The 13,737-nt window shown below is 47.8% G+C and overlaps 1 protein-coding gene across 1 annotated transcript in view; it reads right to left on the bottom strand.

Annotated features, from left to right (window-relative positions):
- The window catches only part of Tbh (Tyramine beta hydroxylase), a 39,202-nt gene extending 25,476 nt beyond the window's left edge, over window positions 1-13,726 (bottom strand). Inside the window, exons 1-2 of the mRNA XM_077644557.1 lie at window positions 13,602-13,726; window positions 13,440-13,518 (exon numbers count right to left, since the gene is read on the bottom strand). The gene's annotated coding sequence lies outside the window, so the exon portion shown is untranslated. The remainder of the gene's footprint in view (window positions 1-13,439; window positions 13,519-13,601) is intronic.
- Window positions 13,727-13,737: the final 11 nt, after the last annotated feature.

Raw genomic sequence — 13,737 nt, 5'->3', positions numbered from 1 at the left:
AATGCACTTCACAGCGTCCGTATTTCATCCGTGTCTTGCTTTTTGCCTACTTTCGCATTCTTCTTTCTTTCCTTTATTCTTTCAGCCTTCTGTTTCCACTTTTTTATTTACTTCTTATCTTCGTTTCAGCAGTGTCTTTCTTGTCTTTCTTTTCCTCCCTGCCTTGTTCTTACCATCGTACCAGCCGTACCAGCTTCTTTGCTTCCCGAGTTTTTCTCGGCCGAAACTCTGCGAAAGCGCAAGTGGGCGCTGCTGAGCGTTGAGGGGAAGAATGAATGAACCATGCATTGGGGCGCATATCTCGCTTCGATGCGCCTCCCGCTCGGGAGCCGGTCTTGGTTGTGGTGGAGAGGGTGATTGAATGATTTATACAGTCAGAGAGGTCTCGTCCGCACCGGAAGGAATGTGAGGCGCACTAAGATGCATTATGGGCGAAGTCACGTTGTCGGAGCTCCGCTCAGCCGCAGACGGATGTGAGAGATTTACTGGCTTAATACAAGCCGAAGCCGGACATATGCGAGTTCCCGAACGGAAGCAAGGCATGCAGTCCCGAAAGAACACAATCTAGTGAGGCAAATCGGAATCTCTAGTTTGTGATGCCGTAGACGAGTACAGACCTTCCGGCCCTCAGAACTTAGAACGCGCAAAAAAATAAAGGTCTTATAGGCACAGAAGCTCTTGATTAGCTGCCTTAATGTCGGTAAAGGTACAACGGTCAAACAATTAGCCGCTAGTCGTTGTTGAACTCGTCATCGGCTCGTTACCTCTGTGATTTCGCAGCATTTTTGACTTCCGTATAGGCATGTCCTTTCGGTTTCACCATGATGGCAGTCATTTTAGAGGAGACTTTAGCCCGTCAGTTTAGTCAGATGAGAGAACCTTCCTTATTGCGCCACAACGAATAGGCATAATTTTTTTTTGCACTTTGACACACCCTAGAAGTTTTTTAACTACGCTGCCAATAATTACATCAGTTATGTGCTGCACACAACGCAAACATATCCTGCATGTGCCCCCGTAAGTACGCTTAGTCTACAATCGATTTGTGGTTACGGTAAATTCCAGCGCGTGCCGAGAATACCATGCGTGTTCTCTCAATAAGCATCCTCAAGTTGGTATTACAAGCTTCTGTATTTACGTCAACTAAGGCTATCCCTAGTTTTGAAAAAGACCAGGCTGTTCTAATGGTTAGATCGAAGCTAGAATAAGGTGCGCCTCAATGAGGATCTGTACGTCTGTTTAGTTACTTATTTCGTTACCTCCAGAGCCCGAACGACTTACAGATGGGAGGTAATTTTTGTAAAGTAGAACAAAACAGCGAAAAATACATCGGTACAAACAAGAGGATTCGGACAGGTTACAACGAATAATACAAATAAACAGAAATAAATACAAAGTTCGAATAGCTAAACCGGTTAAATGTAGCACGTGACCAAGCAGAAAGTCCAATTTGCAACGAGCTGAAAAAGAAGCCTTCCACAGAAATAAATGGAAGTGCAAAACAGCACAGCAACATGGTGTAGAGCAGGAAGAAAGCTTATAAAAAGCTTTCAAGCTGCACATATCATTCCGAGTATGCAGCTTTCACACAGAAGGCTCGGAAGGTGGAATCTCAGATCTTAATTCGCACACGAAAGGTTTCTAATCCACTCAGGGACAGCATATCACTGATGTCAAATGCAAAAAAAAAACGGCTCTGCTTTTTAGGTAGCCTGTTTTACCAGGTTTACCGAAGCCGGTTAATTGCGTTTGTTTGCGTATGGCACAAAAAGAATTGTTTAGCGTTTCACTGCGGATAGAATCCTCGATGCCGCCTTTCATTGTCTAACATTTCTACAGGTGAAGAAAGCGGGGAGGGAGCAGGTCATGAGTTAAGGACCCCTGACTATCTCAATCTTGTCGACTCCTAGACCGCGTAGTCAAATATTGAATACGGCGGCGGATGAAGGAGCGGAGCAGATAGGAAGAGAAAGTCAGGAGGAAGAAGCAACGTGAGCGTGATCATATGGTCAGCACGAAGAAAGCGTTCTGAACGGCGGCTTCAATACGCAGCCGTGCAACTGGTTCAGTGTCGTTCAGCGCGTCGCACGTGGTACGCACTACACTAAAAGTGTACGCACTACAAATGAAAGGAACACCCAGGGCAAACTGAGGGTGGCGTAAATTAAGCTTTTTAATGACAGCGTTTTCTTGCATAGTTTCTGGCCTATAAATAGGTTTCCTCTATCAAGTCTTCGTGTTCGCATCAGCCGAAACCGGAAATCCCCACCTCTGGTGCTCATGTCGTCGGTCATAATAGATTTATCCAGACGATTCATTTTGCCTATTATTTGTACAGCACAAAAGGGGTCATTTTAGACACAAGGTGTGACTAAGAGAGAACGCAATCCTAGTTATCCGCGTGACTTTGGGGGCATTCTTAGAAGATCGGACAGGAAGTTTCCTCTCTAGATATGGCGTTTTGAAGTTAAAAATACAAATATGGAAGAACGTTGGCGAATCAACCAAAGTGCCGAAATATATAAAGGACATTTCACGCAGCGACTACTACGTGCAGGGTATTCTAAAATAATGCACTACAAGATCTCTCATGGCGCCTCGAGTCGTGTATACCAACGCGCCCTAAATGAGCACACAACATTATTTCTTGCTGTATAGGGTTTAATTCAGTCAGCACCATGTGTTCCTACCATGTGTTCCGTACACGTCAATTAATGAATAAAATCTGTGACATATTAGCAGCTCTGACTTCGTCCGTCAGCCTTTTCTCTACTTGTGACAATATACTGATAACGCATTGGCACTATGACTGTCTATTGCAATTGGTGCCTGAGAGCTTCTTTATCTCATGTCCACTATTCCTATGATCAGCGTCTGCGTTGACGATCAGAGGTGCCAGCACGAACCTCGCTATATATGCATGAACCTCACTACATATTCGTGAACGTGCAATACTACTTCTGTCCTACAGTGATGTTTCGGTTTTCTGTTTCTTTCTCCACAAGTAGCCGCATCAAGTTTACATTTGCACCATCAGCGTTAGTCCACACTTGGAAAAACATGGCACTGGACGGGCAGAACGAATTCATCGAAAGTGCCCTCCCAGTCACGAGTAACTACATAACTATCGAAATGAACACAATAAGGTTAAAGCGATAAAAGAAAGTAAGTGTTACGGAGGGATCAATTAATATAGAAAATAATTAAAAATCCATTCGAAGTCAGGACGGGTCCGGAAAGCAAATTCCGGAGGTCTGTTTCGCTGGCCGCGGTGCATCTTCGTCGCTTCAGTGCACTGCAAGCAGAATGTAGACACGGATTGAGTCAATGTTCAGTTTGTTATGTTGAAATCATTGTGAGTTGTCACTCATTACATGTTTCCAACAGGAGCTGACATGAGAACCTACCTCCACCTACTACGGCCTACTTCCACAAAATTAAAGACTAGGCAGCTTAGCTGTTTGTCAGGCTCGTAGTGTTCGTTATGAATAACATCAACAACAAAAAAGGATAAAACTTGAGTGCTCCTTTTTTCATTGATCTGTTCGCCCGATTTATTTTTCGCAATAACTTAATACCCACTGAACGAAAAAGACAGTACAAAGACAGTGCATCTCGCGGTGCTACCACATCTTCGTGCTACCACACTGTTTGTCCCCCGTGATCGGTAATAGGAAAGATATATTTAGCGCAAGATAAAAACCAAAAGAAATTTCAGTAATTCATATCAAACGTAAGGGAAACAAGGACTATGAATAATCCAACAGCTTGCTACCACGCGGTGCTCAGATGAGATGGTCCTTTTACTGTGATGTGGCCACGCAGACCGCAAATCAGTTGGGCTGAGAGATCGAAGTGATACACAGTCGCATCTTAAGGGGTATTCACACGGGGGATGGAATCCCTCCCGAACTGACGGCGGCTGCGTACACGTCACGCCTTCGAGAGTGCTCGCGGCGACGCAGTTTCCGGTTTTGGTCCGGCGGCCGCCGCCGACGGGGGAGGGGACCGTTCGCTCGGCCGCTACGTTCAGTCCCCGCGTCCCCGGGAGATTAGGCGGCACTTGGCGGGGCGCGCGTTGGGGTCGCTGTGAGTGGCGCTCCGCTGTCGACGGAGCTGTATTACTTCTTGCCGTGGATTTTGCGCACGTTGGACGAAGAGGAATGCGTGCACTAATAAAAACATTTTTGAAGTCCAATATTTATGAACTGGTTAGAGCAAGATGCGTTTTGTGGCATACGTCGTCTTTGTGTTTGTCTGCATCTTCTCAGAGTTTCTTCTCTTCTATCTTTCACGCATCTCTTTTTTTTCGTCTAATTTTTCCCCCCTCGACTGTCGGCATTTTCCCTCCTCAGATCAGCACAGCCCCGCTCCTTGAGCATGGTAAACCCAGATGGCGGCTTTTGTTGTAAAAAAAAAATAATAATAATAATCCGGTGTCTGATGCGTTCCAGCATCCACAAGAAAACTTCTTGCGGCACACGAAGCAGTTTCTGGTATTCGTCCGGGTCATCTTCACGGAGCGTGTTATACAGACTGTGCTGCACACCAAGGGACTTTTCTTGCATCCATGGCTTCACCCAGCACCACCGCTTTTTCTTGAAAAGATCGTCGTCATCCTCGGTTTCAAGTAGAGCCGCCAACAACACGTACTTGCGCCTTTTTGCGACATCCATTTCCTGCTCTGGATCCTCTAGCGCCAGAAAGTTCGACGTGTATTCAGCTCCGGTGCTGGGAACTGTCTGTTTGTTTCCCTGTTTCGGTTTCTTTTCCCTCTTATCTCCCTTCAATCTTTATTATTTTTTTTAGCCTTCGCTGTCTTCAAAGAACAGCAAAACCGGCCGTCCGGCCCTTTCTTTATCCCCTCCCACGCCGCCCGGCCGCTTCGCGCGTCTAGATCCCCCGCGGCGGCTCCCCGCTGCCCGTGTGAATACTAAATTTGGGAGCGGGGGAGGGGTTTGGCCGGCCGGTGACGTAGCGCGCCTCGTCTCCCCGTCCCTCCGCGCCGGGGTCCCCCGTGTGAATACCGCTTTATCTACCACCTCTGTAGTTTGTTTTTTTCAGTAGGCACATTGCAGGTATACTAAAAACAAACGTACCACATCACACCTGTGCTGCGCTGTCTGGGACCACACTGCACTGAGAGCAACAGCAATCTTATACGTCAAACCTATGCTAGGTTGCCAGTACACACTTTACACATATACTAAAAAGTTCGTATCACATCTATATCGCATATCCGTTCCCTTGTCAGCGGCCAGATTACACGTAAGTCAACACGAGTATTATTGAATCACACTTGTGTTGCGTACGTTGTGCGCAGCTGTGCGACACCTCTACCAGAAATTTCCTCAGCTGTTCCCTCGACCTATACTGTTGGCCCTGTCTAAGTTTTCTTTGCCAAGTCGGGCTGAAATATCCTGTGTGTTTCGTCGGCAACCAACGTCGCTCTCTTCCTCTGGCTCAGTACGATTCATATCATCGATTTTCCGCTGCAAAATGTGTTGTTCCTAGCCTAATTTCAAGCACCGAGGTTTCGGACCAATATAGTGCAGTCCTAGCCTGCTAGCAAGATCCCTTAGTGCAATATTTTGTATTCCAGAGAATCCATAACGTCACGTCTATACGCCGCGGTAACTACACATCAGAATTTAGTGCCGCATTGAAAAAACACAGCATTGAAAAATCCCGGAAAGCACACGAGAAACAAGAACGCCCGCTGTATATTTCAATGGGGGCCATCTAGTTCGCAGGCAAACAAATGTGCAGTCGCGGCCAGAGTAATACGGAGCATGCTTTGGCGTTACAACTTCCTCCTTGATTTATGCGGAAGCGGACTAGGGGCAACTACTTGCCTGAATACCAGACAGGCCTTAGCTTTCACAAGGTAACGCGTGAAGAAAGTTCGACCGTCAAAGCACGCTGTGTAACACCATGGAAGTGGCTGTACATAAAACAAAAAATCATGACCTTGCCCAACAGCCAGCTCTAATACAAACAAAATGGGCGGCTGAAGATGACGGGACACGGGAGCTAACGGTGCAATAGAATCGTCGCATGAAATCGGCTCCGTTTAATACAGAAATGAATTGTGGCAAATGCACGCCATATTCTTCGCCGACCCGTTTTTGCTTCGACTGTAAAGAATAATGAAGATTGAACGAAAGCTTAGCTGAATAGCATTCCCGGTCCGCACTTTCACTTGCCCCGCTCATGTTGAAAAACTAAGTAGAAGACCCTTTGCGCGATGCATAAAGGATGAACAGCGCTCCAATTTTTATTTTTTAGCCGAACCGGTGGTCGGTCACCGTCCAATGAAGGACCGCGGTGGCAGAACGGACGAGATTATGCGCATGCGCACAGAGCGCTCCTTAGTAACTGCATCGTCTGCTGGGCTGTAGTGGTGACGTGACACAACCCACGCTGGTTGTTCCGGCGACGAGCAGTGAACACGCATCTCGGAAGCAGCGAAAGAAAGCAAGTTTATTTGTGATCGCTTGCCGATATACATAGCTTAGGCGACTGCATGATATCCACGTGATACAAAGATCAAGCCGCTCAAAGGACCCATACGAATAGCGCATGCGCTACTGATACGATACATTTTTCTCGCCGCAATAGTTAGAAATCTGAGAACAAGATACGGAGCATATGGCGGAAATCCCGGTTGCAAAAAAGCCGGTCGGGTTGTCTTTGCCGGGTGGATCGCGCTTGAGCGCAGATTGCGTGGGCTGTGTCGTTGACTGTGACGCACCTGCGCTTGCCTGGGCAACGTCCTTGCCATCGTCATTCAGGAATGACTCAGGTGTTGCTAGACGTCGCCGGTTGCGTCGAAGCATTTGGTTGACCTCCGTTAGGGCGCGATAAGACCATGGCGCTGTCAGTCCCATGACTCGAGCCTTGCGATCCCAGTTCAGCACGTACTCTTACAACTGCGTTTTTCTTCAGTTCGGGCAGAGTTTTCCCTTTGTACCCTGGGTGGCGTGATTGGTACCTAGACGCCTGCCGACTGAGGCACGGCTCGAAGTTCGGCAGTCGAGTGCGTAACTTCCTGGGCTCCTTTCTCGGCGGGGCCATTGGACTGTGGGAATCTTGGGCTCGAAACCGCATGTGTTCAGTCACATCTAGTTGCAAACAAAGCAAATTCATTAGATGAAAACTGGGGACCGTTATCTGTGCAGACTTTCAATGGAATGCCATATCGTACAATAATTGAGATAAGTTTAGCTATGACAGCACCTGTCGTGTCCGTAGGCTTTTAGACCTTTAGGGAAAGGTTCATAACACGTCAAAAGAGCATAGGTATGAGCTGCCGCCGTACATGAATATGTAGCAGCGGTCTCTGTTCCAGTCGTATAGTCTGCGGTCGGCCTAAGCACCAGTGGTACTTTTTGTTGCTGGTATGCGTATTACTGACAAACGACGCAGCCTGCAACCATCTTTTCGATGTCCCCGTTCAATCGCAGTCAGAATACCAAGCGCCGGGATCTTCCTTTGCACTTATTTATTCCTAGCATGCATGAATGCGAATGAGAATTTCCGCTCTCATGGTCTTCGGGATGACGACATCAGGTGCGAAGTTATCGAAGCCGCTTGGTCCGAACGGGGACGACCTAGATTGCGTGTCGGCCAGGAACAGTTGTTTGACTGGGACAAAGTGAAGGACATACTCGTATCTTAGCAAACGCAAGAAAAAACGCTAGCTGTTTTCAAAGAGTTTGCCATCAGTGGTCTGTGGCCAGTTTGGACGAAGAACTTGCGGCCGTAAACAAAGTTAAAATTTTTTCGCACCAAAAAGCAATGACATTGTCTCTTTCTATTTGTGTGTACCGTTGCTCCACCTCAGTCATTGAGCGTGATACGTAGGCTATCGGCCGCCAACCGTCGCCATAACGCTGAAGGAGGGTCGAACCGAGGCCACACAGAAACAACCTTATTTCTCTGGCAGGACAAGGAATGGCTAGTAAAGGCACACTACTCAGAGTTCCACAGGTATCCTGTCATTTGTTGGAATGGTTTTGAGACTATTCAAGGGCGGTGTCTTTAACGAATTTTCGTAGAAGAGTCGTGCTTCCTGTCATATGTGGTATGTACTATCAGCGTCAAATGAAATGCGAACTGCGGAGCGCGTAGCAAACGGTCCAGCTTAGGCCGTCTGCCTGTCGTTATCAATTACAGGCGCGCTCTTTCGGTTTGCGATAGTTTTGTTTTATTTGACTTTCGCGTCTTCGTTTTGCAGCTGGAGCGCCACATTCATGCTTTCACCGATCACAACTTGCACAGCGTGGTTTCGCTGGCGGCAGCGAATGAAGCCAGCGGTCCTATCTCCCTGGTCAACCTTTATTTTATCGCAGAACAGGCGCTTATAGCACCACGATGATGGCAGAAAAATCGAAGCGCTGCAAGCCAGGGATCTATCAGCGCTCGCTTTACATACGCGGGCGACAGCCGCTGCCGCCAGAGGAACTGCGCTGCGCCAGTGGCAATGGCAAAGGAAGAGAACGAACTCAAGAGAAAACAAGCAAAAGTGTCGATAACCGGATGCGGGCACCTATCGCTGCTAGCGACAGGCAGACGGCCTAAGCTGGACCATTCGGCAAGCGTTCCGCTGTTCGCATTTCATTTGACGCCGATAGTACTTCCCGAAGTAGTTGACAATTCCAAGCATTCTGTAGACGCCCGCTTTGTCCGCTGGCCGCTACATTTTGCATAACGGTGCCGACATTGCGGGGTTAGGTCTTATCCCGTCTTGGCTTATGACTTCGAATTTGCACTTCGGAGGATTAAGCGTTCGGCAGGCTTTGTTGGCTAACTGCAAGGCTTTGCGGAGTTGGCATCGCGCTCTTTCCATGTGTACCCCATATCAACATATCGTCGATATAGATTCGCACACCTGGAGCCTGGTTAAATATTTCATTCGTAGTCCCTTGAAAAACTTCAGTCGCTGAGGCGATCCCGAATGGAAGTCTTAAAATCCGGCAAGTGCCCAAAGGGCGTGCGAAGTGTGCACACTCTGGATGCAACTTCATCTGCTGGTATTTGATGAAAGAACGAGTATGCGTCGAGGCGAGATAAAAAAAAATTGGCTCCGGCAAGCTGAGTCTCGATGTATTCTCTTTTGGACATTTGGCAATGCTCTCGCTTTAAGCGCTCATTTATGCCCCTGGCGTCAACGCACACGTGCGTTTTGGTATCCTTTTTTCTTGCTATAACAAACGGGTTCACCCAGTCCGTCGGATCGCTGACTTTGGCCACGATGCCTTCAGGTTGTTCCATGTGGTCCACCTCTTCTTGAAGGGGCTCAAGCAACGCCAGGGCACCCTTTGCATCGGCTGGACTACCTGTGTTGCACCCTTCCGCAGGATCACGTGGTACTGGTGTGCTATGTAGCCAATAACCTGAAACAACTCAGCAAATTCCTTCACCATTTCTTCAGTGCTGTTTGCGCTTACAACGTTCACGGAACGTGGCAACAGTCCTAGCGCTTCGCTCGTCGCCAGTCCAAGGATGGCCCGATTGCTCTTCGTAACGCTGAGGAGGTCAAAGTAACCGCTTCGGTCATTCACCACCACTTGTAGCGTAGGATGCCGACATGCTTGATAACGTCACCGCTGTACGATCGCAGGACGGATGGGCTTGCGCTTGAACCCGACTTCACTTTGAACCTCTGAAAATCTGATTAATACAATAAATTCGCTTCTGAGCCCACGTTTACCTTCGGGGACACAAGTTGGGAAGCCACTTTCGCGTGGACTACCCAGTATGCCTTAATGTCAAAGCTGACGTCGAGGATTTCAAAGTTGGCTTGCTCGTCGCATACTTCGCTTAATTGGGGTCCTTTCTTCCAACAGGCCGAAAAGTGATTAGTGTCACGGCATAGGAAACAAATTTTGCCGAATGCTGGGCATTTTCCACTTTCATGGAAGCGGTTGCACCTGGAACATTTGAATTGCCTGCGTGTTTTTATCTCCGCCACTTCCTTCTGTCGTGGAGCTTCGTTTTGCTCAGAACCTTCAGCACATTGTTTACAAGCTGAACGGTTTTGTTGCCTGCTCATTCTGATCGGCGCAACGTGCTTCTGCGCTTGAGCCCATGCATTGTTTTGCTCTGCAGGTACCTTTAAGCTTTGCAAATTTCTTCTTTTCCTTTGTAGTGTGAGGACCTGTGCTTTAAGCATCTTTTCCCTCAATTTATGGATTGATTGTGCCAAACACAACCTAGTACCTGACCAGGGAATCCCTGAAGGCTCCAAAATTTCAGGTTCGTGCTAGCTTCCTCAAGTCCCGTGCAAAATGCTCGAAAGTCTCCCCTTCAGCTCGCGTTCTTGATCGAAAAACATACCGGTCGTACATTTCGCTCTGCTGCTGTAGGCAGTAGATTCAAATTTCTTCGTAACTGTTTTATGATTTTGTTTGCTTTCGTTCTGCAAAGATGAATAGTTGTTGAATGCCTCTAGGGCGTCCTCCCCGGCAACGGTCTCGACTGCCTCCGACCTCGGTTCTTTCGTCGACTCCGTTGCCTGCAGGAACCACTCGAACCGCTGCTTGAACAGGCTCCAATTCTTCTCAGCGCTTCGATACAGCACCAGTTGATGCGGTGACTTCACTGACTCATTCGTACCAGTGCCCTGCGACGCCCGTGCTGCCTGCGCCACTGCTTATGCGCATGCCACTTCTGGCACCATGTGCAGGCGGCCAGCAATGAACACGCAGCGTGGGAGAAGCAAGAGAAAGAACGTTTATTTTTGATTGATTGCCGATATATACAACCTAGTCGACTGCTTGATAACAGCCACGTGATAGAGAGATCAAGCCCGGCAAAGGGCCCATACGAAGACCACATGCGCCAGTGATACAATACACAGCTCGCACAAGGTTTGTGCGATGTGCCACGAACGTCAAATGAAACGCTAAGTTTGTGTCTCTTGAACGAACTGGCACAACTTTGATGCCTAGCTTTGAACTTTCTGAAAACTCCTTGTTCACACTTCTTAGGTATGAGATTTTTTTTAATGAAGGGGGCTATCTGCGTTAGGCTTAGATGCTAATGTCAGAAAAGGATCTTTCAGCGTACGATTCCTGTCACTCCAAACTCGTGAAGAGCGAAATTGTGTCTTCCTGCGTGAGGTCGTCAGTAATTATGCCTATTTCTGGCATGGTGCAGATAAGTTTTATCTCTTAATTTGATCGCCTCCGCTCTGCTTCTGGCAGTTGCTGATTCTGTGTTGAACACCCTATGCACCAGTACAGCTGCTCACAAAATCAATTAACGCAAGCGGCGTAAATTTGAAGTACATTATGTTCACAAGATCTCGCATTGCCTGAAGACGGTGGGAGGAAAATCTGGAATAGTTTTCTTCTGCGAATCCTGCAAACTTTCCGCCTGTGTGTATTTACTTGATAGGCGCTGACAGATCTAACATACGAAAGAAAGCACGCTGTGCCTTCAACCACGGTACCAAGCATGTGCAGTGCAGAACGGAAGTGTTATTCAAGATCCCGCTCAGCTTTACATATGTGGCTTCGTTTATGCAGCATAATTGGGACGCTGTGTTATTAACATATGTGGGCCAGCGTGAACTTTGGGGCGCAGGGACGTAGCAAGGCACATTGAGACATGGAACACAGCGCTGTGTTCCGTGTTTCAATGTGTCTCTCTACGTCCCTGCGTCCCAAAGTTCACGCTGGCCTACATATGTAATCATACCAACTGGCCCAGAGGAATGCAATTTTGCGTTATTAAGCGTCTACAGAAGCAGCCACTTTTTGAATCCCCATTGCGGGCAGCATTTTCCAGAACAGTGGCAGCGCTGTGAAAAAGGAATGGACGCCGCTTTTTGAGCGCTCAAAGATAATCGCTGCCAAAAGAAGAAACGGCCCATGAAATTTTTTCGAAGCCTTGCTGATAGACAGATATGGCGCCTACATAAGAGTCAGCGAGGCTTCGGTTCACGTGTAGATAAAGGAACTAAGCTTTCTTGGTTTGATAAGGTAAATGCTGGTGTGAATTTCAATGGTCATGTGCGCTTGGCGGGCATGGGCATTCTTGTTGAAGGGATGAGACGCTGCCATAGAGAAATGGATGCATAAAGAACGGTCACTCCCATAGTTTGAATGCTAGCATGCGCTGCAGCCGGCCGTGCCCTGATGGCGCGTTATTCATTGTTCAGTATATCTATTATCTATTTACTTTAGGTCCAGAAAGATGAAAATTACATTCCGCGGGCGCTCTTGACCGGCCATCAACGCAGCTGCGCCAAGTCCGTCAAACAGCGTCAATCCAGGAACGACACCAGGTGCTTTATGGAATGAACATTTATTTCATTGCATATAAACCCAAAATCGATACAGTAGCCGTCGCCAATGCACACTGCTTAGCTCGTTCCGCGCTAGTTGTGCGTTAGTTGTTACTGCACCACGGCTCACAGCAGTGCCTGTCGCTACCATGGACCATGCACCATCAGCTGAAAAAAGTAGATTACGAGCAGGTGTCACTCGCTAGCCTTACAAAAGCGGTGCGAACAGGAGAAACGCGTAAAAGGGGCGAAATTACGAACAAGGAAAACATGCTTTTACTAACCCCGCATGCGGAACATTTATGCACCTTACACAATGCTACAACTACTACAAGATATCTCCCAATGATTTACAAGCATTCATCTGTTCCCCGACGTTATTCTCTGACCCCCAAAACACTTTCATTGCATATATGCAATGCACTTTATTCATTGCACTTTTATTGCATTCCACGGCCAACTGTGCGTTTTGTTCGACTAATGTTTGTGACTGTGACCGCAACAACACAGACTTCAATATATTCCCTCGGAGTGTGTTTGAGCACTGAGAACAAATGCGCGGGTGCAATTTGCATGTCTTCAGAAAAATAGAGAATTTCCAGGGCAGCAGCTCCTTGTTTTCATAATTTACTTTTTCCCTGGTCGTTTTGAAAAGCGCACTACCTTGTCACTACGCGGGTGCAATGCACATTTTCACTAGAGCAGACGGCGCAGTTTTTGAGGCACAAGTTTCTAGTTATTGAGCCTTTCATGCGCTACCTATTTTTCACAGCAGTCTTAAAAGTTACGCGCTCATACTAACAACGCGAGAACGCTCGATTTCGACACTTTTTCTCCATTTTTTTTTTCAAGTTGACCACATTTTACCCGATCGTAAAGAAAAATCATTCGAAATAAGTAGTGCATTGTTGGGGGCCACAAAAAAACTTAGCGCCTAGTAAAACTCAACGCGCCATCATAGGAAACTAACCGCAAGGCAAAGCGCACAAGGTATGAGCGCGCCCTTCACTAACCGCGCACCAACCGGCACCATGACGCGAGCAGGTAGGCGTGCCTTTCACAACTCCGCCATATTGCGCCGGCTGGCGTTCTCAGCGACACTGCTTGAAATGCAGCGCAGATTGGCAAAAACTACGTTTCTCACCTTGCCGCTGTCAGACAGAGCGAGACGAACCGCGCCAGAACTGTCGGCAGGCCACGAACCGTGCGCGCCTCTTCACGAACTGCGTGATTTAAGGCACCGGCCGGCGTTGCCAGCGTAAACTGCTTGAAATGCAGAGTAGTTGGGCAAAAAAGCATTTCTCACCTTGCTGTCGTCAGAAATCGTACGTCGACGACCAAGACAGACGCGAAAACGTGGAACCTGCGCGCTAACAAAGATGCCGCACGCTCGCAGGCGCAGCCCCGCTGGCAACGGTTTCGCTTTGCCCCATGCCTTATCG

The sequence above is a fragment of the Amblyomma americanum genome, chromosome 11, assembly GCF_052857255.1.
Source record: "Amblyomma americanum isolate KBUSLIRL-KWMA chromosome 11, ASM5285725v1, whole genome shotgun sequence".
Lineage (NCBI taxonomy): Eukaryota > Metazoa > Arthropoda > Arachnida > Ixodida > Ixodidae > Amblyomma > Amblyomma americanum.
This window is presented reverse-complemented; position numbering and strand designations above follow the sequence as displayed.